Source organism: Alosa pseudoharengus, unplaced genomic scaffold (assembly GCF_046254945.1).
Source record: "Alosa pseudoharengus isolate Yale_2024_CS ecotype anadromous, Long Island Sound unplaced genomic scaffold, YU_APseudo_1.1 YU_APseudo_1.1_scf_23, whole genome shotgun sequence".
Lineage (NCBI taxonomy): Eukaryota > Metazoa > Chordata > Actinopteri > Clupeiformes > Clupeidae > Alosa > Alosa pseudoharengus.
The window spans coordinates 10,193,883-10,217,941 of record NW_027468685.1 but is presented as its reverse complement, the minus strand read 5'-3'; the positions used below and the strand labels follow the sequence as shown (position 1 = coordinate 10,217,941).

The following is a 24,059-nucleotide window of genomic DNA, read 5'->3' as shown; positions in this document are numbered from 1 at the left end:
GCAGCGGAAGCGTGCTGGGCCCATAACCCAGAGGTCGATGGATCGATCGAAACCATCCTCTGCTAGGCTAACCCTTTAGGAGCCACGATAGTAGAGCCGCACACATTTTGCCTTTCACAACCCACAGCCTGACACGGGAATGAAAACTACGACCGGCAGGCTTTCACTGGGGAACGTGCAGCCATTTCCGTATCCGACTACGCACCTCCTTTGACTTGTCCTGATCATCTCATCTGCATTTTCTCAAATCTGCCTTGCAATCCAATCAAACTGCAAGGAGAGCACTGGAGCTAATGGAAATGAGCAGGCAATCAGAACTGAGGCAGAGCAGAGTGGCGCAGCGGAAGCGTGCTGGGCCCATAACCCAGAGGTCGATGGATCGAAACCATCCTCTGCTAGGCCCAGTTTTTAGATGCCTCTCCTGCGCGTTGACGCGCGCCATTTCCCTCAGAGTCTGGGCCAGCGCTGACAACGGCGAGTGGAGGGGGCTTCGGAGTGGGGAACCTGTAGCCACTTCCACGTTTATATACACGTTCACTTGACTTAGTCTTGATCTTCCCGTCACTTTACACTGTCGTGTAAAATGCAAACACCTCTTCAAACAATCTTCTGACATGGAAACATTTCAAATCAGGAAATATAGCCATGCTCACCTGCCACAGTCAGTCTGGAGTGCTTTCTGCCAGCTCAGGGCCCGAGACCCGAAAATTCAACACAGTGGCTTTGTCCGGCTATCCCGACTTTTAAAAGATTCCTTTGATACCAGTGGAGCAAAGGCTCTGATGGAGCGCAGCTGGTAAGCCCCAGTGGCCTAATGCATAAGGCACTGGCCTCATAAGCCAGGAATTGTGGGTTCGAGTCCCATCTGGGGTGAGGCGGAGCAGAGTGGCGCAGCGGAAGCGTGCTGGGCCCATAACCCAGAGGTCGATGGATCGAAACCATCCTCTGCTAGGCTAACCCTTTAGGTGCCACGATAGTAGAGCCGCACACATTTAGCCTTTCTCGACCCACAGCCTGACACGGGAATGAAAACTACGACCGGCAGGCTTTCACTGGGGAACGTGCAGCCATTTCCGTATCCGACTACGCACCTCCTTTGACTTGTCCTGATCATCTCATCTGCATTTTCTCAAATCTGCCTTGCAATCCAATCAAACTGCAAGGAGAGCACTGGAGCTAATGGAAATGAGCAGGCAATCAGAACTGAGGCAGAGCAGAGTGGCGCAGCGGAAGCGTGCTGGGCCCATAACCCAGAGGTCGATGGATCTAAACCATCCTCTGCTAGGCCCAGTTTTTAGATGCCTCTCCTGCGCGTTGACGCGCGCCATTTCCCTCAGAGTCTGGGCCAGCGCTGACAACGGCGAGTGGAGGGGGCTTCGGAGTGGGGAACCTGTAGCCACTTCCACGTTTATATACACGTTCACTTGACTTAGTCTTGATCTTCCCGTCACTTTACACTGTCGTGTAAAATGCAAACACCTCTTCAAACAATCTTCTGACATGGAAACATTTCCAATCAGGAAATATAGCCATGCTCACCTGCCACAGTCAGTCTGGAGTGCTTTCTGCCAGCTCAGGGCCCGAGACCCGAAAATTCAACACAGTGGCTTTGTCCGGCTATCCCGACATTTAAAACATTCCTTTGATACCAGTGGAGCAAAGGCTCTGATGGAGGGCAGCTGGTAAGCCCCAGTGGCCTAATGGATAAGGCACTGGCCTCCTAAGCCAGGGATTGTGGGTTCGAGTCCCATCTGGGGTGAGGCGGAGCAGAGTGGCGCAGCGGAAGCGTGCTGGGCCCATAACCCAGAGGTCGATGGATCGAAACCATCCTCTGCTAGGCTAACCCTTTAGGAGCCACGATAGTAGAGCCGCACACATTTTGCCTTTCACAACCCACAGCCTGACACGGGAATGAAAACTACGACCGGCAGGCTTTCACTGGGGAACGTGCAGCCATTTCCGTATCCGACTACGCACCTCCTTTGACTTGTCCTGATCATCTCATCTGCATTTTCTCAAATCTGCCTTGCAATCCAATCAAACTGCAAGGAGAGCACTGGAGCTAATGGAAATGAGCAGGCAATCAGAACTGAGGCAGAGCAGAGTGGCGCAGCCGAAGCGTGCTGGGCCCATAACCCAGAGGTCGATGGATCGAAACCATCCTCTGCTAGGCCGAGTTTTTAGATGCCTCTCCTGCGCGTTGACGCGCGCCATTTCCCTCAGAGTCTGGGCCAGCGCTGACAACGGCGAGTGGAGGGGGCTTCGGAGTGGGGAACCTGTAGCCACTTCCACGTTTATATACACGTTCACTTGACTTAGTCTTGATCTTCCCGTCACTTTACACTGTCGTGTAAAATGCAAACACCTCTTCAAACAATCTTCTGACATGGAAACATTTCAAATCAGGAAATATAGCCATGCTCACCTGCCACAGTCAGTCTGGAGTGCTTTCTGCCAGCTCAGGGCCCGAGACCCGAAAATTCAACACAGTGGCTTTGTCCGGCTATCCCGACATTTAAAACATTCCTTTGATACCAGTGGAGCAAAGGCTCTGATGGAGGGCAGCTGGTAAGCCCCAGTGGCCTAATGGATAAGGCACTGGCCTCCTAAGCCAGGGATTGTGGGTTCGAGTCCCATCTGGGGTGAGGCGGAGCAGAGTGGCGCAGCGGAAGCGTGCTGGGCCCATAACCCAGAGGTCGATGGATCGAAACCATCCTCTGCTAGGCTAACCCTTTAGGTGCCACGATAGTAGAGCCGCACACATTTAGCCTTTCTCGACCCACAGCCTGACACGGGAATGAAAACTACGACCGGCAGGCTTTCACTGGGGAACGTGCAGCCATTTCCGTATCCGACTACGCACCTCCTTTGACTTGTCCTGATCATCTCATCTGCATTTTCTCAAATCTGCCTTGCAATCCAATCAAACTGCAAGGAGAGCACTGGAGCTAATGGAAATGAGCAGGCAATCAGAACTGAGGCAGAGCAGAGTGGCGCAGCGGAAGCGTGCTGGGCCCATAACCCAGAGGTCGATGGATTGAAACCATCCTCTGCTAGGCCCAGTTTTTAGATGCCTCTCCTGCGCGTTGACGCGCGCCATTTCCCTCAGAGTCTGGGCCAGCGCTGACAACGGCGAGTGGAGGGGGCTTCGGAGTGGAGAACCTGTAGCCACTTCCACGCTTATATACACGTTCACTTGACTTAGTCTTGATCTTCCCGTCACTTTACACTGTCGTGTAAAATGCAAACACCTCTTCAAACAATCTTCTGACATGGAAACATTTCCAATCAGGAAATATAGCCATGCTCACCTGCCACAGTCAGTCTGGAGTGCTTTCTGCCAGCTCAGGGCCCGAGACCCGAAAATTCAACACAGTGGCTTTGTCCGGCTATCCCGACATTTAAAAGATTCCTTTGATACCAGTGGAGCAAAGGCTCTGATGGAGCACAGCTGGTAAGCCCCAGTGGCCTAATGCATAAGGCACTGGCCTCATAAGCCAGGAATTGTGGGTTCGAGTCCCATCTGGGGTGAGGCGGAGCAGAGTGGCGCAGCGGAAGCGTGCTGGGCCCATAACCCAGAGGTCGATGGATCGAAACCATCCTCTGCTAGGCAAACCCTTTAGGTGCCACGATAGTAGAGCCGCACACATTTAGCCTTTCTCGACCCACAGCCTGACACGGGAATGAAAACTACGACCGGCAGGCTTTCACTGGGGAACGTGCAGCCATTTCCGTATCCGACTACGCACCTCCTTTGACTTGTCCTGATCATCTCATCTGCATTTTCTCAAATCTGCCTTGCAATCCAATCAAACTGCAAGGAGAGCACTGGAGCTAATGGAAATGAGCAGGCAATCAGAACTGAGGCAGAGCAGAGTGGCACAGCGGAAGCGTGCTGGGCCCATAACCCAGAGGTCGATGGATCGAAACCATCCTCTGCTAGCCCCAGTTTTTAGATGCCTCTCCTGCGCGTTGACGCGCGCCATTTCCCTCAGAGTCTGGGCCAGCGCTGACAACGGCGAGTGGAGGGGGCTTCGGAGTGGGGAACCTGTAGCCACTTCCACGTTTATATACACGTTCACTTGACTTAGTCTTGATCGATCTTCCCGTCACTTTACACTGTCGTGTAAAATGCAAACACCTCTTCAAACAATCTTCTGACATGGAAACATTTCAAATCAGGAAATATAGCCATGCTCACCTGCCACAGTCAGTCTGGAGTGCTTTCTGCCAGCTCAGGGCCCGAGACCCGAAAATTCAACACAGTGGCTTTGTTCGGTTATCCCGACATTTAAAACATTCCTTTGATACCAGTGGAGCAAAGGCTCTGATGGAGCGCAGCTGGTAAGCCCCAGTGGCCTAATGGATAAGGCACTGGCCTCCTAAGCCAGGGATTGTGGGTTCGAGTCCGATCTGGGGTGAGGCGGAGCAGAGTGGCGCAGCGGAAGCGTGCTGGGCCCATAACCCAGAGGTCGATGGATCGAAACCATCCTCTGCTAGGCTAACCCTTTAGGTGCCACGATAGTAGAGCCGCACACATTTAGCCTTTCTCGACCCACAGCCTGACACGGGAATGAAAACTACGACCGGCAGGCTTTCACTGGGGAACGTGCAGCCATTTCCGTATCCGACTACGCACCTCCTTTGACTTGTCCTGATCATCTCATCTGCATTTTCTCAAATCTGCCTTGCAATCCAATCAAACTGCAAGGAGAGCACTGGAGCTAATGGAAATGAGCAGGCAATCAGAACTGAGGCAGAGCAGAGTGGCGCAGCGGAAGCGTGCTGGGCCCATAACCCAGAGGTCGATGGATCTAAACCATCCTCTGCTAGGCCCAGTTTTTAGATGCCTCTCCTGCGCGTTGACGCGCGCCATTTCCCTCAGAGTCTGGGCCAGCGCTGACAACGGCGAGTGGAGGGGGCTTCGGAGTGGGGAACCTGTAGCCACTTCCACGTTTATATACACGTTCACTTGACTTAGTCTTGATCTTCCCGTCACTTTACACTGTCGTGTAAAATGCAAACACCTCTTCAAACAATCTTCTGACATGGAAACATTTCCAATCAGGAAATATAGCCATGCTCACCTGCCACAGTCAGTCTGGAGTGCTTTCTGCCAGCTCAGGGCCCGAGACCCGAAAATTCAACACAGTGGCTTTGTCCGGCTATCCCGACATTTAAAACATTCCTTTGATACCAGTGGAGCAAAGGCTCTGATGGAGGGCAGCTGGTAAGCCCCAGTGGCCTAATGGATAAGGCACTGGCCTCCTAAGCCAGGGATTGTGGGTTCGAGTCCCATCTGGGGTGAGGCGGAGCAGAGTGGCGCAGCGGAAGCGTGCTGGGCCCATAACCCAGAGGTCGATGGATCGAAACCATCCTCTGCTAGGCTAACCCTTTAGGAGCCACGATAGTAGAGCCGCACACATTTTGCCTTTCACAACCCACAGCCTGACACGGGAATGAAAACTACGACCGGCAGGCTTTCACTGGGGAACGTGCAGCCATTTCCGTATCCGACTACGCACCTCCTTTGACTTGTCCTGATCATCTCATCTGCATTTTCTCAAATCTGCCTTGCAATCCAATCAAACTGCAAGGAGAGCACTGGAGCTAATGGAAATGAGCAGGCAATCAGAACTGAGGCAGAGCAGAGTGGCGCAGCCGAAGCGTGCTGGGCCCATAACCCAGAGGTCGATGGATCGAAACCATCCTCTGCTAGGCCGAGTTTTTAGATGCCTCTCCTGCGCGTTGACGCGCGCCATTTCCCTCAGAGTCTGGGCCAGCGCTGACAACGGCGAGTGGAGGGGGCTTCGGAGTGGGGAACCTGTAGCCACTTCCACGTTTATATACACGTTCACTTGACTTAGTCTTGATCTTCCCGTCACTTTACACTGTCGTGTAAAATGCAAACACCTCTTCAAACAATCTTCTGACATGGAAACATTTCAAATCAGGAAATATAGCCATGCTCACCTGCCACAGTCAGTCTGGAGTGCTTTCTGCCAGCTCAGGGCCCGAGACCCGAAAATTCAACACAGTGGCTTTGTCCGGCTATCCCGACATTTAAAACATTCCTTTGATACCAGTGGAGCAAAGGCTCTGATGGAGGGCAGCTGGTAAGCCCCAGTGGCCTAATGGATAAGGCACTGGCCTCCTAAGCCAGGGATTGTGGGTTCGAGTCCCATCTGGGGTGAGGCGGAGCAGAGTGGCGCAGCGGAAGCGTGCTGGGCCCATAACCCAGAGGTCGATGGATCGAAACCATCCTCTGCTAGGCTAACCCTTTAGGTGCCACGATAGTAGAGCCGCACACATTTAGCCTTTCTCGACCCACAGCCTGACACGGGAATGAAAACTACGACCGGCAGGCTTTCACTGGGGAACGTGCAGCCATTTCCGTATCCGACTACGCACCTCCTTTGACTTGTCCTGATCATCTCATCTGCATTTTCTCAAATCTGCCTTGCAATCCAATCAAACTGCAAGGAGAGCACTGGAGCTAATGGAAATGAGCAGGCAATCAGAACTGAGGCAGAGCAGAGTGGCGCAGCGGAAGCGTGCTGGGCCCATAACCCAGAGGTCGATGGATTGAAACCATCCTCTGCTAGGCCCAGTTTTTAGATGCCTCTCCTGCGCGTTGACGCGCGCCATTTCCCTCAGAGTCTGGGCCAGCGCTGACAACGGCGAGTGGATGGGGCTTCGGAGTGGAGAACCTGTAGCCACTTCCACGTTTATATACACGTTCACTTGACTTAGTCTTGATCTTCCCGTCACTTTACACTGTCGTGTAAAATGCAAACACCTCTTCAAACAATCTTCTGACATGGAAACATTTCAAATCAGGAAATATAGCCATGCTCACCTGCCACAGTCAGTCTGGAGTGCTTTCTGCCAGCTCAGGGCCCGAGACCCGAAAATTCAACACAGTGGCTTTGTCCGGCTATCCCGACATTTAAAAGATTCCTTTGATACCAGTGGAGCAAAGGCTCTGATGGAGCACAGCTGGTAAGCCCCAGTGGCCTAATGCATAAGGCACTGGCCTCATAAGCCAGGAATTGTGGGTTCGAGTCCCATCTGGGGTGAGGCGGAGCAGAGTGGCGCAGCGGAAGCGTGCTGGGCCCATAACCCAGAGGTCGATGGATCGAAACCATCCTCTGCTAGGCAAACCCTTTAGGTGCCACGATAGTAGAGCCGCACACATTTAGCCTTTCTCGACCCACAGCCTGACACGGGAATGAAAACTACGACCGGCAGGCTTTCACTGGGGAACGTGCAGCCATTTCCGTATCCGACTACGCACCTCCTTTGACTTGTCCTGATCATCTCATCTGCATTTTCTCAAATCTGCCTTGCAATCCAATCAAACTGCAAGGAGAGCACTGGAGCTAATGGAAATGAGCAGGCAATCAGAACTGAGGCAGAGCAGAGTGGCACAGCGGAAGCGTGCTGGGCCCATAACCCAGAGGTCGATGGATTGAAACCATCCTCTGCTAGGCCCAGTTTTTAGATGCCTCTCCTGCGCGTTGACGCGCGCCATTTCCCTCAGAGTCTGGGCCAGCGCTGACAACGGCGAGTGGAGGGGGCTTCGGAGTGGGGAACCTGTAGCCACTTCCACGTTTATATACACGTTCACTTGACTTAGTCTTGATCTTCCCGTCACTTTACACTGTCGTGTAAAATGCAAACACCTCTTCAAACAATCTTCTGACATGGAAACATTTCAAATCAGGAAATATAGCCATGCTCACCTGCCACAGTCAGTCTGGAGTGCTTTCTGCCAGCTCAGGGCCCGAGACCCGAAAATTCAACACAGTGGCTTTGTCCGGCTATCCCGACTTTTCAAAGATTCCTTTGATACCAGTGGAGCAAAGGCTCTGATGGAGCGCAGCTGGTAAGCCCCAGTGGCCTAATGGATAAGGCACTGGCCTCCTAAGCCAGGGATTGTGGGTTCGAGTCCCATCTGGGGTGAGGCGGAGCAGAGTGGCGCAGCGGAAGCGTGCTGGGCCCATAACCCAGAGGTCGATGGATCGAAACCATCCTCTGCTAGGCTAACCCTTTAGGTGCCACGATAGTAGAGCCGCACACATTTTGCCTTTCACAACCCACAGCCTGACACGGGAATGAAAACTACGACCGGCAGGCTTTCACTGGGGAACGTGCAGCCATTTCCGTATCCGACAACGCACCTCCTTTGACTTGTCCTGATCATCTCATCTGCATTTTCTCAAATCTGCCTTGCAATCCAATCAAACTGCAAGGAGAGCACTGGAGCTAATGGAAATGAGCAGGCAATCAGAAGTGAGGCAGAGCAGAGTGGCGCAGCGGAAGCGTGCTGGGCCCATAACCCAGAGGTCGATGGATCGAAACCATCCTCTGCTAGGCCCAGTTTTTAGATGCCTCTCCTGCGCGTTGACGCGCGCCATTTCCCTCAGAGTCTGGGCCAGCGCTGACAACGGCGAGTGGAGGGGGCTTCGGAGTGGAGAACCTGTAGCCACTTCCACGTTTATATACACGTTCACTTGACTTAGTCTTGATCTTCCCGTCACTTTACACTGTCGTGTAAAATGCAAACACCTCTTCAAACAATCTTCTGACATGGAAACATTTCAAATCAGGAAATATAGCCATGCTCACCTGCCACAGTCAGTCTGGAGTGCTTTCTGCCAGCTCAGGGCCCGAGACCCGAAAATTCAACACAGTGGCTTTGTCCGGCTATCCCGACATTTAAAAGATTCCTTTGATACCAGTGGAGCAAAGGCTCTGATGGAGCACAGCTGGTAAGCCCCAGTGGCCTAATGCATAAGGCACTGGCCTCATAAGCCAGGAATTGTGGGTTCGAGTCCCATCTGGGGAGAGGCGGAGCAGAGTGGCGCAGCGGAAGCGTGCTGGGCCCATAACCCAGAGGGCGATGGATCGAAACCATCCTCTGCTAGGCAAACCCTTTAGGTGCCACGATAGTAGAGCCGCACACATTTTGCCTTTCACAACCCACAGCCTGACACGGGAATGAAAACTACGACCGGCAGGCTTTCACTGGGGAACGTGCAGCCATTTCCGTATCCGACTACGCACCTCCTTTGACTTGTCCTGATCATCTCATCTGCATTTTCTCAAATCTGCCTTGCAATCCAATCAAACTGCAAGGAGAGCACTGGAGCTAATGGAAATGAGCAGGCAATCAGAAGTGAGGCAGAGCAGAGTGGCGCAGCGGAAGCGTGCTGGGCCCATAACCCAGAGGTCGATGGATCGAAACCATCCTCTGCTAGGCCGAGTTTTTAGAGGCCTCTCCTGCGCGTTGACGCGCGCCATTTCCCTCAGAGTCTGGGCCAGCGCTGACAACGGCGAGTGGAGGGGGCTTCGGAGTGGGGAACCTGTAGCCACTTCCACGTTTATATACACGTTCACTTGACTTAGTCTTGATCTTCCCGTCACTTTACACTGTCGTGTAAAATGCAAACACCTCTTCAAACAATCTTCTGACATGGAAACATTTCAAATCAGGAAATATAGCCATGCTCACCTGCCACAGTCAGTCTGGAGTGCTTTCTGCCAGCTCAGGGCCCGAGACCCGAAAATTCAACACAGTGGCTTTGTCCGGCTATCCCGACATTTAAAACATTCCTTTGATACCAGTGGAGCAAAGGCTCTGATGGAGCGCAGCTGGTAAGCCCCAGTGGCCTAATGGATAAGGCACTGGCCTCCTAAGCCAGGGATTGTGGGTTCGAGTCCCATCTGGGGTGAGGCGGAGCAGAGTGGCGCAGCGGAAGCGTGCTGGGCCCATAACCCAGAGGTCGATGGATCGAAACCATCCTCTGCTAGGCTAACCCTTTAGGTGCCACGATAGTAGAGCCGCACACATTTAGCCTTTCTCGACCCACAGCCTGACACGGGAATGAAAACTACGACCGGCAGGCTTTCACTGGGGAACGTGCAGCCATTTCCGTATCCGACTACGCACCTCCTTTGACTTGTCCTGATCATCTCATCTGCATTTTCTCAAATCTGCCTTGCAATCCAATCAAACTGCAAGGAGAGCACTGGAGCTAATGGAAATGAGCAGGCAATCAGAACTGAGGCAGAGCAGAGTGGCGCAGCGGAAGCGTGCTGGGCCCATAACCCAGAGGTCGATGGATCTAAACCATCCTCTGCTAGGCCCAGTTTTTAGATGCCTCTCCTGCGCGTTGACGCGCGCCATTTCCCTCAGAGTCTGGGCCAGCGCTGACAACGGCGAGTGGAGGGGGCTTCGGAGTGGGGAACCTGTAGCCACTTCCACGTTTATATACACGTTCACTTGACTTAGTCTTGATCTTCCCGTCACTTTACACTGTCGTGTAAAATGCAAACACCTCTTCAAACAATCTTCTGACATGGAAACATTTCCAATCAGGAAATATAGCCATGCTCACCTGCCACAGTCAGTCTGGAGTGCTTTCTGCCAGCTCAGGGCCCGAGACCCGAAAATTCAACACAGTGGCTTTGTCCGGCTATCCCGACATTTAAAACATTCCTTTGATACCAGTGGAGCAAAGGCTCTGATGGAGGGCAGCTGGTAAGCCCCAGTGGCCTAATGGATAAGGCACTGGCCTCCTAAGCCAGGGATTGTGGGTTCGAGTCCCATCTGGGGTGAGGCGGAGCAGAGTGGCGCAGCGGAAGCGTGCTGGGCCCATAACCCAGAGGTCGATGGATCGAAACCATCCTCTGCTAGGCTAACCCTTTAGGTGCCACGATAGTAGAGCCGCACACATTTAGCCTTTCTCGACCCACAGCCTGACACGGGAATGAAAACTACGACCGGCAGGCTTTCACTGGGGAACGTGCAGCCATTTCCGTATCCGACTACGCACCTCCTTTGACTTGTCCTGATCATCTCATCTGCATTTTCTCAAATCTGCCTTGCAATCCAATCAAACTGCAAGGAGAGCACTGGAGCTAATGGAAATGAGCAGGCAATCAGAACTGAGGCAGAGCAGAGTGGCGCAGCGGAAGCGTGCTGGGCCCATAACCCAGAGGTCGATGGATTGAAACCATCCTCTGCTAGGCCCAGTTTTTAGATGCCTCTCCTGCGCGTTGACGCGCGCCATTTCCCTCAGAGTCTGGGCCAGCGCTGACAACGGCGAGTGGATGGGGCTTCGGAGTGGAGAACCTGTAGCCACTTCCACGTTTATATACACGTTCACTTGACTTAGTCTTGATCTTCCCGTCACTTTACACTGTCGTGTAAAATGCAAACACCTCTTCAAACAATCTTCTGACATGGAAACATTTCAAATCAGGAAATATAGCCATGCTCACCTGCCACAGTCAGTCTGGAGTGCTTTCTGCCAGCTCAGGGCCCGAGACCCGAAAATTCAACACAGTGGCTTTGTCCGGCTATCCCGACATTTAAAAGATTCCTTTGATACCAGTGGAGCAAAGGCTCTGATGGAGCACAGCTGGTAAGCCCCAGTGGCCTAATGCATAAGGCACTGGCCTCATAAGCCAGGAATTGTGGGTTCGAGTCCCATCTGGGGTGAGGCGGAGCAGAGTGGCGCAGCGGAAGCGTGCTGGGCCCATAACCCAGAGGTCGATGGATCGAAACCATCCTCTGCTAGGCAAACCCTTTAGGTGCCACGATAGTAGAGCCGCACACATTTAGCCTTTCTCGACCCACAGCCTGACACGGGAATGAAAACTACGACCGGCAGGCTTTCACTGGGGAACATGCAGCCATTTCCGTATCCGACTACGCACCTCCTTTGACTTGTCCTGATCATCTCATCTGCATTTTCTCAAATCTGCCTTGCAATCCAATCAAACTGCAAGGAGAGCACTGGAGCTAATGGAAATGAGCAGGCAATCAGAACTGAGGCAGAGCAGAGTGGCACAGCGGAAGCGTGCTGGGCCCATAACCCAGAGGTCGATGGATCGAAACCATCCTCTGCTAGGCCCAGTTTTTAGATGCCTCTCCTGCGCGTTGACGCGCGCCATTTCCCTCAGAGTCTGGGCCAGCGCTGACAACGGCGAGTGGAGGGGGCTTCGGAGTGGGGAACCTGTAGCCACTTCCACGTTTATATACACGTTCACTTGACTTAGTCTTGATCTTCCCGTCACTTTACACTGTCGTGTAAAATGCAAACACCTCTTCAAACAATCTTCTGACATGGAAACATTTCAAATCAGGAAATATAGCCATGCTCACCTGCCACAGTCAGTCTGGAGTGCTTTCTGCCAGCTCAGGGCCCGAGACCCGAAAATTCAACACAGTGGCTTTGTCCGGCTATCCCGACTTTTCAAAGATTCCTTTGATACCAGTGGAGCAAAGGCTCTGATGGAGCGCAGCTGGTAAGCCCCAGTGGCCTAATGGATAAGGCACTGGCCTCCTAAGCCAGGGATTGTGGGTTCGAGTCCCATCTGGGGTGAGGCGGAGCAGAGTGGCGCAGCGGAAGCGTGCTGGGCCCATAACCCAGAGGTCGATGGATCGAAACCATCCTCTGCTAGGCTAACCCTTTAGGTGCCACGATAGTAGAGCCGCACACATTTTGCCTTTCACAACCCACAGCCTGACACGGGAATGAAAACTACGACCGGCAGGCTTTCACTGGGGAACGTGCAGCCATTTCCGTATCCGACAACGCACCTCCTTTGACTTGTCCTGATCATCTCATCTGCATTTTCTCAAATCTGCCTTGCAATCCAATCAAACTGCAAGGAGAGCACTGGAGCTAATGGAAATGAGCAGGCAATCAGAAGTGAGGCAGAGCAGAGTGGCGCAGCGGAAGCGTGCTGGGCCCATAACCCAGAGGTCGATGGATCGAAACCATCCTCTGCTAGGCCCAGTTTTTAGATGCCTCTCCTGCGCGTTGACGCGCGCCATTTCCCTCAGAGTCTGGGCCAGCGCTGACAACGGCGAGTGGAGGGGGCTTCGGAGTGGAGAACCTGTAGCCACTTCCACGTTTATATACACGTTCACTTGACTTAGTCTTGATCTTCCCGTCACTTTACACTGTCGTGTAAAATGCAAACACCTCTTCAAACAATCTTCTGACATGGAAACATTTCAAATCAGGAAATATAGCCATGCTCACCTGCCACAGTCAGTCTGGAGTGCTTTCTGCCAGCTCAGGGCCCGAGACCCGAAAATTCAACACAGTGGCTTTGTCCGGCTATCCCGACATTTAAAAGATTCCTTTGATACCAGTGGAGCAAAGGCTCTGATGGAGCACAGCTGGTAAGCCCCAGTGGCCTAATGCATAAGGCACTGGCCTCATAAGCCAGGAATTGTGGGTTCGAGTCCCATCTGGGGTGAGGCGGAGCAGAGTGGCGCAGCGGAAGCGTGCTGGGCCCATAACCCAGAGGGCGATGGATCGAAACCATCCTCTGCTAGGCAAACCCTTTAGGTGCCACGATAGTAGAGCCGCACACATTTTGCCTTTCACAACCCACAGCCTGACACGGGAATGAAAACTACGACCGGCAGGCTTTCACTGGGGAACGTGCAGCCATTTCCGTATCCGACTACGCACCTCCTTTGACTTGTCCTGATCATCTCATCTGCATTTTCTCAAATCTGCCTTGCAATCCAATCAAACTGCAAGGAGAGCACTGGAGCTAATGGAAATGAGCAGGCAATCAGAAGTGAGGCAGAGCAGAGTGGCGCAGCGGAAGCGTGCTGGGCCCATAACCCAGAGGTCGATGGATCGAAACCATCCTCTGCTAGGCCGAGTTTTTAGAGGCCTCTCCTGCGCGTTGACGCGCGCCATTTCCCTCAGAGTCTGGGCCAGCGCTGACAACGGCGAGTGGAGGGGGCTTCGGAGTGGGGAACCTGTAGCCACTTCCACGTTTATATACACGTTCACTTGACTTAGTCTTGATCTTCCCGTCACTTTACACTGTCGTGTAAAATGCAAACACCTCTTCAAACAATCTTCTGACATGGAAACATTTCAAATCAGGAAATATAGCCATGCTCACCTGCCACAGTCAGTCTGGAGTGCTTTCTGCCAGCTCAGGGCCCGAGACCCGAAAATTCAACACAGTGGCTTTGTCCGGCTATCCCGACATTTAAAACATTCCTTTGATACCAGTGGAGCAAAGGCTCTGATGGAGCGCAGCTGGTAAGCCCCAGTGGCCTAATGGATAAGGCACTGGCCTCCTAAGCCAGGGATTGTGGGTTCGAGTCCCATCTGGGGTGAGGCGGAGCAGAGTGGCGCAGCGGAAGCGTGCTGGGCCCATAACCCAGAGGTCGATGGATCGAAACCATCCTCTGCTAGGCTAACCCTTTAGGTGCCACGATAGTAGAGCCGCACACATTTAGCCTTTCTCGACCCACAGCCTGACACGGGAATGAAAACTACGACCGGCAGGCTTTCACTGGGGAACGTGCAGCCATTTCCGTATCCGACTACGCACCTCCTTTGACTTGTCCTGATCATCTCATCTGCATTTTCTCAAATCTGCCTTGCAATCCAATCAAACTGCAAGGAGAGCACTGGAGCTAATGGAAATGAGCAGGCAATCAGAACTGAGGCAGAGCAGAGTGGCGCAGCGGAAGCGTGCTGGGCCCATAACCCAGAGGTCGATGGATCTAAACCATCCTCTGCTAGGCCCAGTTTTTAGATGCCTCTCCTGCGCGTTGACGCGCGCCATTTCCCTCAGAGTCTGGGCCAGCGCTGACAACGGCGAGTGGAGGGGGCTTCGGAGTGGGGAACCTGTAGCCACTTCCACGTTTATATACACGTTCACTTGACTTAGTCTTGATCTTCCCGTCACTTTACACTGTCGTGTAAAATGCAAACACCTCTTCAAACAATCTTCTGACATGGAAACATTTCCAATCAGGAAATATAGCCATGCTCACCTGCCACAGTCAGTCTGGAGTGCTTTCTGCCAGCTCAGGGCCCGAGACCCGAAAATTCAACACAGTGGCTTTGTCCGGCTATCCCGACATTTAAAACATTCCTTTGATACCAGTGGAGCAAAGGCTCTGATGGAGGGCAGCTGGTAAGCCCCAGTGGCCTAATGGATAAGGCACTGGCCTCCTAAGCCAGGGATTGTGGGTTCGAGTCCCATCTGGGGTGAGGCGGAGCAGAGTGGCGCAGCGGAAGCGTGCTGGGCTCATAACCCAGAGGTCGATGGATCGAAACCATCCTCTGCTAGGCTAACCCTTTAGGAGCCACGATAGTAGAGCCGCACACATTTTGCCTTTCACAACCCACAGCCTGACACGGGAATGAAAACTACGACCGGCAGGCTTTCACTGGGGAACGTGCAGCCATTTCTGTATCCGACTACGCACCTCCTTTGACTTGTCCTGATAATCTCATCTGCATTTTCTCAAATCTGCCTTGCAATCCAATCAAACTGCAAGGAGAGCACTAGAGCTAATGGAAATGAGCAGGCAATCAGAACTGAGGCAGAGCAGAGTGGCGCAGCCGAAGCGTGCTGGGCCCATAACCCAGAGGTCGATGGATCGATCGAAACCATCCTCTGCTAGGCCGAGTTTTTAGATGCCTCTCCTGCGCGTTGACGCGCGCCATTTCCCTCAGAGTCTGGGCCAGCGCTGACAACGGCGAGTGGAGGGGGCTTCGGAGTGGGGAACCTGTAGCCACTTCCACGTTTATATACACGTTCACTTGACTTAGTCTTGATCTTCCCGTCACTTTACACTGTCGTGTAAAATGCAAACACCTCTTCAAACAATCTTCTGACATGGAAACATTTCCAATCAGGAAATATAGCCATGCTCTCCTGCCACAGTCAGTCTGGAGTGCTTTCTGCCAGCTCAGGGCCCGAGACCCGAAAATTCAACACAGTGGCTTTGTCCGGCTATCCCGACATTTAAAACATTCCTTTGATACCAGTGGAGCAAAGGCTCTGATGGAGGGCAGCTGGTAAGCCCCAGTGGCCTAATGGATAAGGCACTGGCCTCCTAAGCCAGGGATTGTGGGTTCGAGTCCCATCTGGGGTGAGGCGGAGCAGAGTGGCGCAGCGGAAGCGTGCTGGGCCCATAACCCAGAGGTCGATGGATCGAAACCATCCTCTGCTAGGCTAACCCTTTAGGAGCCACGATAGTAGAGCCGCACACATTTTGCCTTTCACAACCCACAGCCTGACACGGGAATGAAAACTACGACCGGCAGGCTTTCACTGGGGAACGTGCAGCCATTTCCGTATCCGACTACGCACCTCCTTTGACTTGTCCTGATCATCTCATCTGCATTTTCTCAAATCTGCCTTGCAATCCAATTAAACTGCAAGGAGAGCACTAGAGCTAATGGAAATGAGCAGGCAATCAGAACTGAGGCAGAGCAGAGTGGCGCAGCCGAAGCGTGCTGGGCCCATAACCCAGAGGTCGATGGATCGAAACCATCCTCTGCTAGGCCGAGTTTTTAGATGCCTCTCCTGCGCGTTGACGCGCGCCATTTCCCTCAGAGTCTGGGCCAGCGCTGACAACGGCGAGTGGAGGGGGCTTCGGAGTGGGGAACCTGTAGCCACTTCCACGTTTATATACACGTTCACTTGACTTAGTCTTGATCTTCCCGTCACTTTACACTGTCGTGTAAAATGCAAACACCTCTTCAAACAATCTTCTGACATGGAAACATTTCAAATCAGGAAATATAGCCATGCTCACCTGCCACAGTCAGTCTGGAGTGCTTTCTGCCAGCTCAGGGCCCGAGACCCGAAAATTCAACACAGTGGCTTTGTCCGGCTATCCCGACATTTAAAACATTCCTTTGATACCAGTGGAGCAAAGGCTCTGATGGAGCGCAGCTGGTAAGCCCCAGTGGCCTAATGGATAAGGCACTGGCCTCCTAAGCCAGGGATTGTGGGTTCGAGTCCCATCTGGGGTGAGGCGGAGCAGAGTGGCGCAGCGGAAGCGTGCTGGGCCCATAACCCAGAGGTCGATGGATCGAAACCATCCTCTGCTAGGCTAACCCTTTAGGTGCCACGATAGTAGAGCCGCACACATTTTGCCTTTCACAACCCACAGCCTGACACGGGAATGAAAACTACGACCGGCAGGCTTTCACTGGGGAACGTGCAGCCATTTCCGTATCCGACAACGCACCTCCTTTGACTTGTCCTGATCATCTCATCTGCATTTTCTCAAATCTGCCTTGCAATCCAATCAAACTGCAAGGAGAGCACTGGAGCTAATGGAAATGAGCAGGCAATCAGAAGTGAGGCAGAGCAGAGTGGCGCAGCGGAAGCGTGCTGGGCCCATAACCCAGAGGTCGATGGATCGAAACCATCCTCTGCTAGGCCCAGTTTTTAGATGCCTCTCCTGCGCGTTGACGCGCGCCATTTCCCTCAGAGTCTGGGCCAGCGCTGACAACGGCGAGTGGAGGGGGCTTCGGAGTGGAGAACCTGTAGCCACTTCCACGTTTATATACACGTTCACTTGACTTAGTCTTGATCTTCCCGTCACTTTACACTGTCGTGTAAAATGCAAACACCTCTTCAAACAATCTTCTGACATGGAAACATTTCAAATCAGGAAATATAGCCATGCTCACCTGCCACAGTCAGTCTGGAGTGCTTTCTGCCAGCTCAGGGCCCGAGACCCGAAAATTCAACACAGTGGCTTTGTCCGGCTATCCCGACATTTAAAAGATTCCTTTGATACCAGTGGAGCAAAGGCTCTGATGGAGCACAGCTGGTAAGCCCCAGTGGCCTAATGCATAAGGCACTGGCCTCATAAGCCAGGAATTGTGGGTTCGAGTCCCATCTGGGGTGAGGCGGAGCAGAGTGGCGCAGCGGAAGCGTGCTGGGCCCATAACCCAGAGGGCGATGGATCGAAACCATCCTCTGCTAGGCAAACCCTTTAGGTGCCACGATAGTAGAGCCGCACACATTTTGCCTTTCACAACCCACAGCCTGACACGGGAATGAAAACTACGACCGGCAGGCTTTCACTGGGGAACGTGCAGCCATTTCCGTATCCGACTACGCACCTCCTTTGACTTGTCCTGATCATCTCATCTGCATTTTCTCAAATCTGCCTTGCAATCCAATCAAACTGCAAGGAGAGCACTGGAGCTAATGGAAATGAGCAGGCAATCAGAAGTGAGGCAGAGCAGAGTGGCGCAGCGGAAGCGTGCTGGGCCCATAACCCAGAGGTCGATGGATCGAAACCATCCTCTGCTAGGCCGAGTTTTTAGAGGCCTCTCCTGCGCGTTGACGCGCGCCATTTCCCTCAGAGTCTGGGCCAGCGCTGACAACGGCGAGTGGAGGGGGCTTCGGAGTGGGGAACCTGTAGCCACTTCCACGTTTATATACACGTTCACTTGACTTAGTCTTGATCTTCCCGTCACTTTACACTGTCGTGTAAAATGCAAACACCTCTTCAAACAATCTTCTGACATGGAAACATTTCAAATCAGGAAATATAGCCATGCTCACCTGCCACAGTCAGTCTGGAGTGCTTTCTGCCAGCTCAGGGCCCGAGACCCGAAAATTCAACACAGTGGCTTTGTCCGGCTATCCCGACATTTAAAACATTCCTTTGATACCAGTGGAGCAAAGGCTCTGATGGAGCGCAGCTGGTAAGCCCCAGTGGCCTAATGGATAAGGCACTGGCCTCCTAAGCCAGGGATTGTGGGTTCGAGTCCCATCTGGGGTGAGGCGGAGCAGAGTGGCGCAGCGGAAGCGTGCTGGGCCCATAACCCAGAGGTCGATGGATCGAAACCATCCTCTGCTAGGCTAACCCTTTAGGTGCCACGATAGTAGAGCCGCACACATTTAGCCTTTCTCGACCCACAGCCTGACACGGGAATGAAAACTACGACCGGCAGGCTTTCACTGGGGAACGTGCAGCCATTTCCGTATCCGACTACGCACCTCCTTTGACTTGTCCTGATCATCTCATCTGCATTTTCTCAAATCTGCCTTGCAATCCAATCAAACTGCAAGGAGAGCACTGGAGCTAATGGAAATGAGCAGGCAATCAGAACTGAGGCAGAGCAGAGTGGCGCAGCGGAAGCGTGCTGGGCCCATAACCCAGAGGTCGATGGATCTAAACCATCCTCTGCTAGGCCCAGTTTTTAGATGCCTCTCCTGCGCGTTGACGCGCGCCATTTCCCTCAGAGTCTGGGCCAGCGCTGACAACGGCGAGTGGAGGGGGCTTCGGAGTGGGGAACCTGTAGCCACTTCCACGTTTATATACACGTTCACTTGACTTAGTCTTGATCTTCCCGTCACTTTACACTGTCGTGTAAAATGCAAACACCTCTTCAAACAATCTTCTGACATGGAAACATTTCCAATCAGGAAATATAGCCATGCTCACCTGCCACAGTCAGTCTGGAGTGCTTTCTGCCAGCTCAGGGCCCGAGACCCGAAAATTCAACACAGTGGCTTTGTCCGGCTATCCCGACATTTAAAACATTCCTTTGATACCAGTGGAGCAAAGGCTCTGATGGAGGGCAGCTGGTAAGCCCCAGTGGCCTAATGGATAAGGCACTGGCCTCCTAAGCCAGGGATTGTGGGTTCGAGTCCCATCTGGGGTGAGGCGGAGCAGAGTGGCGCAGCGGAAGCGTGCTGGGCCCATAACCCAGAGGTCGATGGATCGAAACCATCCTCTGCTAGGCTAACCCTTTAGGAGCCACGATAGTAGAGCCGCACACATTTTGCCTTTCACAACCCACAGCCTGACACGGGAATGAAAACTACGACCGGCAGGCTTTCACTGGGGAACGTGCAGCCATTTCTGTATCCGACTACGCACCTCCTTTGACTTGTCCTGATCATCTCATCTGCATTTTCTCAAATCTGCCTTGCAATCCAATCAAACTGCAAGGAGAGCACTAGAGCTAATGGAAATGAGCAGGCAATCAGAACTGAGGCAGAGCAGAGTGGCGCAGCCGAAGCGTGCTGGGCCCATAACCCAGAGGTCGATGGATCGAAACCATCCTCTGCTAGGCCGAGTTTTTAGATGCCTCTCCTGCGCGTTGACGCGCGCCATTTCCCTCAGAGTCTGGGCCAGCGCTGACAACGGCGAGTGGAGGGGGCTTCGGAGTGGGGAACCTGTAGCCACTTCCACGTTTATATACACGTTCACTTGACTTAGTCTTGATCTTCCCGTCACTTTACACTGTCGTGTAAAATGCAAACACCTCTTCAAACAATCTTCTGACATGGAAACATTTCCAATCAGGAAATATAGCCATGCTCTCCTGCCACAGTCAGTCTGGAGTGCTTTCTGCCAGCTCAGGGCCCGAGACCCGAAAATTCAACACAGTGGCTTTGTCCGGCTATCCCGACATTTAAAACATTCCTTTGATACCAGTGGAGCAAAGGCTCTGATGGAGGGCAGCTGGTAAGCCCCAGTGGCCTAATGGATAAGGCACTGGCCTCCTAAGCCAGGGATTGTGGGTTCGAGTCCCATCTGGGGTGAGGCGGAGCAGAGTGGCGCAGCGGAAGCGTGCTGGGCCCATAACCCAGAGGTCGATGGATCGAAACCATCCTCTGCTAGGCTAACCCTTTAGGAGCCACGATAGTAGAGCCGCACACATTTTGCCTTTCACAACCCACAGCCTGACACGGGAATGAAAACTACGACCGGCAGGCTTTCACTGGGGAACGTGCAGCCATTTCCGTATCCGACTACGCACCTCCTTTGACTTGTCCTGATCATCTCATCTGCATTTTCTCAAATCTGCCTTGCAATCCAATCAAACTGCAAGGAGAGCACTAGAGCTAATGGAAATGAGCAGGCAATCAGAACTGAGGCAGAGCAGAGTGGCGCAGCCGAAGCGTGCTGGGCCCATAACCCAGAGGTCGATGGATCGAAACCATCCTCTGCTAGGCCGAGTTTTTAGATGCCTCTCCTGCGCGTTGACGCGCGCCATTTCCCTCAGAGTCTGGGCCAGCGCTGACAACGGCGAGTGGAGGGGGCTTCGGAGTGGGGAACCTGTAGCCACTTCCACGTTTATATACACGTTCACTTGACTTAGTCTTGATCTTCCCGTCACTTTACACTGTCGTGTAAAATGCAAACACCTCTTCAAACAATCTTCTGACATGGAAACATTTCAAATCAGGAAATATAGCCATGCTCACCTGCCACAGTCAGTCTGGAGTGCTTTCTGCCAGCTCAGGGCCCGAGACCCGAAAATTCAACACAGTGGCTTTGTCCGGCTATCCCGACATTTAAAACATTCCTTTGATACCAGTGGAGCAAAGGCTCTGATGGAGGGCAGCTGGTAAGCCCCAGTGGCCTAATGGATAAGGCACTGGCCTCCTAAGCCAGGGATTGTGGGTTCGAGTCCCATCTGGGGTGAGGCGGAGCAGAGTGGCGCAGCGGAAGCGTGCTGGGCCCATAACCCAGAGGTCGATGGATCGAAACCATCCTCTGCTAGGCTAACCCTTTAGGTGCCACGATAGTAGAGCCGCACACATTTAGCCTTTCTCGACCCACAGCCTGACACGGGAATGAAAACTACGACCGGCAGGCTTTCACTGGGGAACGTGCAGCCATTTCCGTATCCGACTACGCACCTCCTTTGACTTGTCCTGATCATCTCATCTGCATTTTCTCAAATCTGCCTTGCAATCCAATCAAACTGCAAGGAGAGCACTGGAGCTAATGGAAATGAGCAGGCAATCAGAACTGAGGCAGAGCAGAGTGGCGCAGCGGAAGCGTGCTGGGCCCATAACCCAGAGGTCGATGGATTGAAACCATCCTCTGCTAGGCCCAGTTTTTAGATGCCTCTCCTGCGCGTTGACGCGCGCCATTTCCCTCAGAGTCTGGGCCAGCGCTGACAACGGCGAGTGGAGGGGGCTTCGGAGTGGAGAACCTGTAGCCACTTCCACGTTTATATACACGTTCACTTGACTTAGTCTTGATCTTCCCGTCACTTTACACTGTCGTGTAAAATGCAAACACCTCTTCAAACAATCTTCTGACATGGAAACATTTCAAATCAGGAAATATAGCCATGCTCACCTGCCACAGTCAGTCTGGAGTGCTTTCTGCCAGCTCAGGGCCCGAGACCCGAAAATTCAACACAGTGGCTTTGTCCGGCTATCCCGACATTTAAAAGATTCCTTTGATACCAGTGGAGCAAAGGCTCTGATGGAGCACAGCTGGTAAGCCCCAGTGGCCTAATGCATAAGGCACTGGCCTCATAAGCCAGGAATTGTGGGTTCGAGTCCCATCTGGGGTGAGGCGGAGCAGAGTGGCGCAGCGGAAGCGTGCTGGGCCCATAACCCAGAGGTCGATGGATCGAAACCATCCTCTGCTAGGCAAACCCTTTAGGTGCCACGATAGTAGAGCCGCACACATTTAGCCTTTCTCGACCCACAGCCTGACACGGGAATGAAAACTACGACCGGCAGGCTTTCACTGGGGAACGTGCAGCCATTTCCGTATCCGACTACGCACCTCCTTTGACTTGTCCTGATCGATCATCTCATCTGCATTTTCTCAAATCTGCCTTGCAATCCAATCAAACTGCAAGGAGAGCACTGGAGCTAATGGAAATGAGCAGGCAATCAGAACTGAGGCAGAGCAGAGTGGCGCAGCGGAAGCGTGCTGGGCCCATAACCCAGAGGTCGATGGATCGAAACCATCCTCTGCTAGCCCCAGTTTTTAGATGCCTCTCCTGCGCGTTGACGCGCGCCATTTCCCTCAGAGTCTGGGCCAGCGCTGACAACGGCGAGTGGAGGGGGCTTCGGAGTGGGGAACCTGTAGCCACTTCCACGTTTATATACACGTTCACTTGACTTAGTCTTGATCTTACCGTCACTTTACACTGTCGTGTAAAATGCAAACACCTCTTCAAACAATCTTCTGACATGGAAACATTTCAAATCAGGAAATATAGCCATGCTCACCTGCCACAGTCAGTCTGGAGTGCTTTCTGCCAGCTCAGGGCCCGAGACCCGAAAATTCAACACAGTGGCTTTGTCCGGCTATCCCGACTTTTCAAAGATTCCTTTGATACCAGTGGAGCAAAGGCTCTGATGGAGCGCAGCTGGTAAGCCCCAGTGGCCTAATGGATAAGGCACTGGCCTCCTAAGCCAGGGATTGTGGGTTCGAGTCCCATCTGGGGTGAGGCGGAGCAGAGTGGCGCAGCGGAAGCGTGCTGGGCCCATAACCCAGAGGTCGATGGATCGAAACCATCCTCTGCTAGGCTAACCCTTTAGGTGCCACGATAGTAGAGCCGCACACATTTTGCCTTTCACAACCCACAGCCTGACACGGGAATGAAAACTACGACCGGCAGGCTTTCACTGGGGAACGTGCAGCCATTTCCGTATCCGACAACGCACCTCCTTTGACTTGTCCTGATCATCTCATCTGCATTTTCTCAAATCTGCCTTGCAATCCAATCAAACTGCAAGGAGAGCACTGGAGCTAATGGAAATGAGCAGGCAATCAGAAGTGAGGCAGAGCAGAGTGGCGCAGCGGAAGCGTGCTGGGCCCATAACCCAGAGGTCGATGGATCGAAACCATCCTCTGCTAGGCCCAGTTTTTAGATGCCTCTCCTGCGCGTTGACGCGCGCCATTTCCCTCAGAGTCTGGGCCAGCGCTGACAACGGCGAGTGGAGGGGGCTTCGGAGTGGAGAACCTGTAGCCACTTCCACGTTTATATACACGTTCACTTGACTTAGTCTTGATCTTCCCGTCACTTTACACTGTCGTGTAAAATGCAAACACCTCTTCAAACAATCTTCTGACATGGAAACATTTCAAATCAGGAAATATAGCCATGCTCACCTGCCACAGTCAGTCTGGAGTGCTTTCTGCCAGCTCAGGGCCCGAGACCCGAAAATTCAACACAGTGGCTTTGTCCGGCTATCCCGACATTTAAAAGATTCCTTTGATACCAGTGGAGCAAAGGCTCTGATGGAGCACAGCTGGTAAGCCCCAGTGGCCTAATGCATAAGGCACTGGCCTCATAAGCCAGGAATTGTGGGTTCGAGTCCCATCTGGGGTGAGGCGGAGCAGAGTGGCGCAGCGGAAGCGTGCTGGGCCCATAACCCAGAGGTCGATGGATCGAAACCATCCTCTGCTAGGCAAACCCTTTAGGTGCCACGATAGTAGAGCCGCACACATTTTGCCTTTCACAACCCAC

General features: G+C 52.9%; 54 non-coding genes across 54 annotated transcripts; all 54 read left to right on the top strand.

Moving 5' to 3' along the window:
- Positions 1 to 326: 326 nt before the first annotated feature.
- On the top strand, positions 327 to 398 carry trnam-cau (transfer RNA methionine (anticodon CAU)). Its single transcript has one exon. It is a non-coding gene; the product is annotated as a tRNA-Met (tRNA).
- A 481-nt stretch (positions 399 to 879) lies between these two features.
- trnam-cau (transfer RNA methionine (anticodon CAU)) lies at positions 880 to 951 on the top strand. Its single transcript has one exon. It is a non-coding gene; the product is annotated as a tRNA-Met (tRNA).
- Positions 952 to 1,686: 735 nt separating this feature from the next.
- On the top strand, positions 1,687 to 1,759 carry trnar-ccu (transfer RNA arginine (anticodon CCU)). The gene has a single exon. It is a non-coding gene; the product is annotated as a tRNA-Arg (tRNA).
- A 6-nt stretch (positions 1,760 to 1,765) lies between these two features.
- On the top strand, positions 1,766 to 1,837 carry trnam-cau (transfer RNA methionine (anticodon CAU)). Its single transcript has one exon. It is a non-coding gene; the product is annotated as a tRNA-Met (tRNA).
- Positions 1,838 to 2,572: 735 nt separating this feature from the next.
- Positions 2,573 to 2,645, top strand: trnar-ccu (transfer RNA arginine (anticodon CCU)). Its single transcript has one exon. It is a non-coding gene; the product is annotated as a tRNA-Arg (tRNA).
- A 6-nt stretch (positions 2,646 to 2,651) lies between these two features.
- trnam-cau (transfer RNA methionine (anticodon CAU)) lies at positions 2,652 to 2,723 on the top strand. The gene has a single exon. It is a non-coding gene; the product is annotated as a tRNA-Met (tRNA).
- An 814-nt stretch (positions 2,724 to 3,537) lies between these two features.
- Positions 3,538 to 3,609, top strand: trnam-cau (transfer RNA methionine (anticodon CAU)). The gene has a single exon. It is a non-coding gene; the product is annotated as a tRNA-Met (tRNA).
- Positions 3,610 to 4,348: 739 nt separating this feature from the next.
- trnar-ccu (transfer RNA arginine (anticodon CCU)) lies at positions 4,349 to 4,421 on the top strand. Its single transcript has one exon. It is a non-coding gene; the product is annotated as a tRNA-Arg (tRNA).
- A 6-nt stretch (positions 4,422 to 4,427) lies between these two features.
- trnam-cau (transfer RNA methionine (anticodon CAU)) lies at positions 4,428 to 4,499 on the top strand. The gene has a single exon. It is a non-coding gene; the product is annotated as a tRNA-Met (tRNA).
- A 735-nt stretch (positions 4,500 to 5,234) lies between these two features.
- On the top strand, positions 5,235 to 5,307 carry trnar-ccu (transfer RNA arginine (anticodon CCU)). Its single transcript has one exon. It is a non-coding gene; the product is annotated as a tRNA-Arg (tRNA).
- A 6-nt stretch (positions 5,308 to 5,313) lies between these two features.
- trnam-cau (transfer RNA methionine (anticodon CAU)) lies at positions 5,314 to 5,385 on the top strand. Its single transcript has one exon. It is a non-coding gene; the product is annotated as a tRNA-Met (tRNA).
- A 735-nt stretch (positions 5,386 to 6,120) lies between these two features.
- Positions 6,121 to 6,193, top strand: trnar-ccu (transfer RNA arginine (anticodon CCU)). The gene has a single exon. It is a non-coding gene; the product is annotated as a tRNA-Arg (tRNA).
- A 6-nt stretch (positions 6,194 to 6,199) lies between these two features.
- Positions 6,200 to 6,271, top strand: trnam-cau (transfer RNA methionine (anticodon CAU)). Its single transcript has one exon. It is a non-coding gene; the product is annotated as a tRNA-Met (tRNA).
- An 814-nt stretch (positions 6,272 to 7,085) lies between these two features.
- Positions 7,086 to 7,157, top strand: trnam-cau (transfer RNA methionine (anticodon CAU)). The gene has a single exon. It is a non-coding gene; the product is annotated as a tRNA-Met (tRNA).
- A 735-nt stretch (positions 7,158 to 7,892) lies between these two features.
- Positions 7,893 to 7,965, top strand: trnar-ccu (transfer RNA arginine (anticodon CCU)). Its single transcript has one exon. It is a non-coding gene; the product is annotated as a tRNA-Arg (tRNA).
- Positions 7,966 to 7,971: 6 nt separating this feature from the next.
- trnam-cau (transfer RNA methionine (anticodon CAU)) lies at positions 7,972 to 8,043 on the top strand. The gene has a single exon. It is a non-coding gene; the product is annotated as a tRNA-Met (tRNA).
- Positions 8,044 to 8,304: 261 nt separating this feature from the next.
- trnam-cau (transfer RNA methionine (anticodon CAU)) lies at positions 8,305 to 8,376 on the top strand. The gene has a single exon. It is a non-coding gene; the product is annotated as a tRNA-Met (tRNA).
- A 481-nt stretch (positions 8,377 to 8,857) lies between these two features.
- On the top strand, positions 8,858 to 8,929 carry trnam-cau (transfer RNA methionine (anticodon CAU)). Its single transcript has one exon. It is a non-coding gene; the product is annotated as a tRNA-Met (tRNA).
- Positions 8,930 to 9,190: 261 nt separating this feature from the next.
- Positions 9,191 to 9,262, top strand: trnam-cau (transfer RNA methionine (anticodon CAU)). The gene has a single exon. It is a non-coding gene; the product is annotated as a tRNA-Met (tRNA).
- A 402-nt stretch (positions 9,263 to 9,664) lies between these two features.
- Positions 9,665 to 9,737, top strand: trnar-ccu (transfer RNA arginine (anticodon CCU)). The gene has a single exon. It is a non-coding gene; the product is annotated as a tRNA-Arg (tRNA).
- Positions 9,738 to 9,743: 6 nt separating this feature from the next.
- On the top strand, positions 9,744 to 9,815 carry trnam-cau (transfer RNA methionine (anticodon CAU)). The gene has a single exon. It is a non-coding gene; the product is annotated as a tRNA-Met (tRNA).
- Positions 9,816 to 10,550: 735 nt separating this feature from the next.
- On the top strand, positions 10,551 to 10,623 carry trnar-ccu (transfer RNA arginine (anticodon CCU)). Its single transcript has one exon. It is a non-coding gene; the product is annotated as a tRNA-Arg (tRNA).
- Positions 10,624 to 10,629: 6 nt separating this feature from the next.
- Positions 10,630 to 10,701, top strand: trnam-cau (transfer RNA methionine (anticodon CAU)). The gene has a single exon. It is a non-coding gene; the product is annotated as a tRNA-Met (tRNA).
- An 814-nt stretch (positions 10,702 to 11,515) lies between these two features.
- On the top strand, positions 11,516 to 11,587 carry trnam-cau (transfer RNA methionine (anticodon CAU)). The gene has a single exon. It is a non-coding gene; the product is annotated as a tRNA-Met (tRNA).
- Positions 11,588 to 12,322: 735 nt separating this feature from the next.
- trnar-ccu (transfer RNA arginine (anticodon CCU)) lies at positions 12,323 to 12,395 on the top strand. The gene has a single exon. It is a non-coding gene; the product is annotated as a tRNA-Arg (tRNA).
- A 6-nt stretch (positions 12,396 to 12,401) lies between these two features.
- Positions 12,402 to 12,473, top strand: trnam-cau (transfer RNA methionine (anticodon CAU)). Its single transcript has one exon. It is a non-coding gene; the product is annotated as a tRNA-Met (tRNA).
- Positions 12,474 to 12,734: 261 nt separating this feature from the next.
- trnam-cau (transfer RNA methionine (anticodon CAU)) lies at positions 12,735 to 12,806 on the top strand. The gene has a single exon. It is a non-coding gene; the product is annotated as a tRNA-Met (tRNA).
- Positions 12,807 to 13,287: 481 nt separating this feature from the next.
- Positions 13,288 to 13,359, top strand: trnam-cau (transfer RNA methionine (anticodon CAU)). Its single transcript has one exon. It is a non-coding gene; the product is annotated as a tRNA-Met (tRNA).
- A 261-nt stretch (positions 13,360 to 13,620) lies between these two features.
- trnam-cau (transfer RNA methionine (anticodon CAU)) lies at positions 13,621 to 13,692 on the top strand. The gene has a single exon. It is a non-coding gene; the product is annotated as a tRNA-Met (tRNA).
- Positions 13,693 to 14,094: 402 nt separating this feature from the next.
- trnar-ccu (transfer RNA arginine (anticodon CCU)) lies at positions 14,095 to 14,167 on the top strand. The gene has a single exon. It is a non-coding gene; the product is annotated as a tRNA-Arg (tRNA).
- Positions 14,168 to 14,173: 6 nt separating this feature from the next.
- On the top strand, positions 14,174 to 14,245 carry trnam-cau (transfer RNA methionine (anticodon CAU)). Its single transcript has one exon. It is a non-coding gene; the product is annotated as a tRNA-Met (tRNA).
- A 735-nt stretch (positions 14,246 to 14,980) lies between these two features.
- On the top strand, positions 14,981 to 15,053 carry trnar-ccu (transfer RNA arginine (anticodon CCU)). Its single transcript has one exon. It is a non-coding gene; the product is annotated as a tRNA-Arg (tRNA).
- A 6-nt stretch (positions 15,054 to 15,059) lies between these two features.
- On the top strand, positions 15,060 to 15,131 carry trnam-cau (transfer RNA methionine (anticodon CAU)). Its single transcript has one exon. It is a non-coding gene; the product is annotated as a tRNA-Met (tRNA).
- Positions 15,132 to 15,870: 739 nt separating this feature from the next.
- On the top strand, positions 15,871 to 15,943 carry trnar-ccu (transfer RNA arginine (anticodon CCU)). The gene has a single exon. It is a non-coding gene; the product is annotated as a tRNA-Arg (tRNA).
- Positions 15,944 to 15,949: 6 nt separating this feature from the next.
- trnam-cau (transfer RNA methionine (anticodon CAU)) lies at positions 15,950 to 16,021 on the top strand. Its single transcript has one exon. It is a non-coding gene; the product is annotated as a tRNA-Met (tRNA).
- A 735-nt stretch (positions 16,022 to 16,756) lies between these two features.
- Positions 16,757 to 16,829, top strand: trnar-ccu (transfer RNA arginine (anticodon CCU)). The gene has a single exon. It is a non-coding gene; the product is annotated as a tRNA-Arg (tRNA).
- Positions 16,830 to 16,835: 6 nt separating this feature from the next.
- Positions 16,836 to 16,907, top strand: trnam-cau (transfer RNA methionine (anticodon CAU)). The gene has a single exon. It is a non-coding gene; the product is annotated as a tRNA-Met (tRNA).
- Positions 16,908 to 17,168: 261 nt separating this feature from the next.
- trnam-cau (transfer RNA methionine (anticodon CAU)) lies at positions 17,169 to 17,240 on the top strand. Its single transcript has one exon. It is a non-coding gene; the product is annotated as a tRNA-Met (tRNA).
- Positions 17,241 to 17,721: 481 nt separating this feature from the next.
- trnam-cau (transfer RNA methionine (anticodon CAU)) lies at positions 17,722 to 17,793 on the top strand. The gene has a single exon. It is a non-coding gene; the product is annotated as a tRNA-Met (tRNA).
- A 261-nt stretch (positions 17,794 to 18,054) lies between these two features.
- Positions 18,055 to 18,126, top strand: trnam-cau (transfer RNA methionine (anticodon CAU)). Its single transcript has one exon. It is a non-coding gene; the product is annotated as a tRNA-Met (tRNA).
- A 402-nt stretch (positions 18,127 to 18,528) lies between these two features.
- trnar-ccu (transfer RNA arginine (anticodon CCU)) lies at positions 18,529 to 18,601 on the top strand. Its single transcript has one exon. It is a non-coding gene; the product is annotated as a tRNA-Arg (tRNA).
- A 6-nt stretch (positions 18,602 to 18,607) lies between these two features.
- trnam-cau (transfer RNA methionine (anticodon CAU)) lies at positions 18,608 to 18,679 on the top strand. The gene has a single exon. It is a non-coding gene; the product is annotated as a tRNA-Met (tRNA).
- Positions 18,680 to 19,414: 735 nt separating this feature from the next.
- Positions 19,415 to 19,487, top strand: trnar-ccu (transfer RNA arginine (anticodon CCU)). The gene has a single exon. It is a non-coding gene; the product is annotated as a tRNA-Arg (tRNA).
- Positions 19,488 to 19,493: 6 nt separating this feature from the next.
- Positions 19,494 to 19,565, top strand: trnam-cau (transfer RNA methionine (anticodon CAU)). Its single transcript has one exon. It is a non-coding gene; the product is annotated as a tRNA-Met (tRNA).
- A 735-nt stretch (positions 19,566 to 20,300) lies between these two features.
- Positions 20,301 to 20,373, top strand: trnar-ccu (transfer RNA arginine (anticodon CCU)). Its single transcript has one exon. It is a non-coding gene; the product is annotated as a tRNA-Arg (tRNA).
- A 6-nt stretch (positions 20,374 to 20,379) lies between these two features.
- On the top strand, positions 20,380 to 20,451 carry trnam-cau (transfer RNA methionine (anticodon CAU)). Its single transcript has one exon. It is a non-coding gene; the product is annotated as a tRNA-Met (tRNA).
- A 735-nt stretch (positions 20,452 to 21,186) lies between these two features.
- Positions 21,187 to 21,259, top strand: trnar-ccu (transfer RNA arginine (anticodon CCU)). Its single transcript has one exon. It is a non-coding gene; the product is annotated as a tRNA-Arg (tRNA).
- Positions 21,260 to 21,265: 6 nt separating this feature from the next.
- On the top strand, positions 21,266 to 21,337 carry trnam-cau (transfer RNA methionine (anticodon CAU)). The gene has a single exon. It is a non-coding gene; the product is annotated as a tRNA-Met (tRNA).
- Positions 21,338 to 22,151: 814 nt separating this feature from the next.
- Positions 22,152 to 22,223, top strand: trnam-cau (transfer RNA methionine (anticodon CAU)). Its single transcript has one exon. It is a non-coding gene; the product is annotated as a tRNA-Met (tRNA).
- A 265-nt stretch (positions 22,224 to 22,488) lies between these two features.
- trnam-cau (transfer RNA methionine (anticodon CAU)) lies at positions 22,489 to 22,560 on the top strand. Its single transcript has one exon. It is a non-coding gene; the product is annotated as a tRNA-Met (tRNA).
- Positions 22,561 to 22,962: 402 nt separating this feature from the next.
- Positions 22,963 to 23,035, top strand: trnar-ccu (transfer RNA arginine (anticodon CCU)). Its single transcript has one exon. It is a non-coding gene; the product is annotated as a tRNA-Arg (tRNA).
- A 6-nt stretch (positions 23,036 to 23,041) lies between these two features.
- trnam-cau (transfer RNA methionine (anticodon CAU)) lies at positions 23,042 to 23,113 on the top strand. The gene has a single exon. It is a non-coding gene; the product is annotated as a tRNA-Met (tRNA).
- Positions 23,114 to 23,374: 261 nt separating this feature from the next.
- trnam-cau (transfer RNA methionine (anticodon CAU)) lies at positions 23,375 to 23,446 on the top strand. The gene has a single exon. It is a non-coding gene; the product is annotated as a tRNA-Met (tRNA).
- Positions 23,447 to 23,927: 481 nt separating this feature from the next.
- Positions 23,928 to 23,999, top strand: trnam-cau (transfer RNA methionine (anticodon CAU)). Its single transcript has one exon. It is a non-coding gene; the product is annotated as a tRNA-Met (tRNA).
- The last annotated feature ends 60 nt before the right edge of the window (positions 24,000 to 24,059 follow it).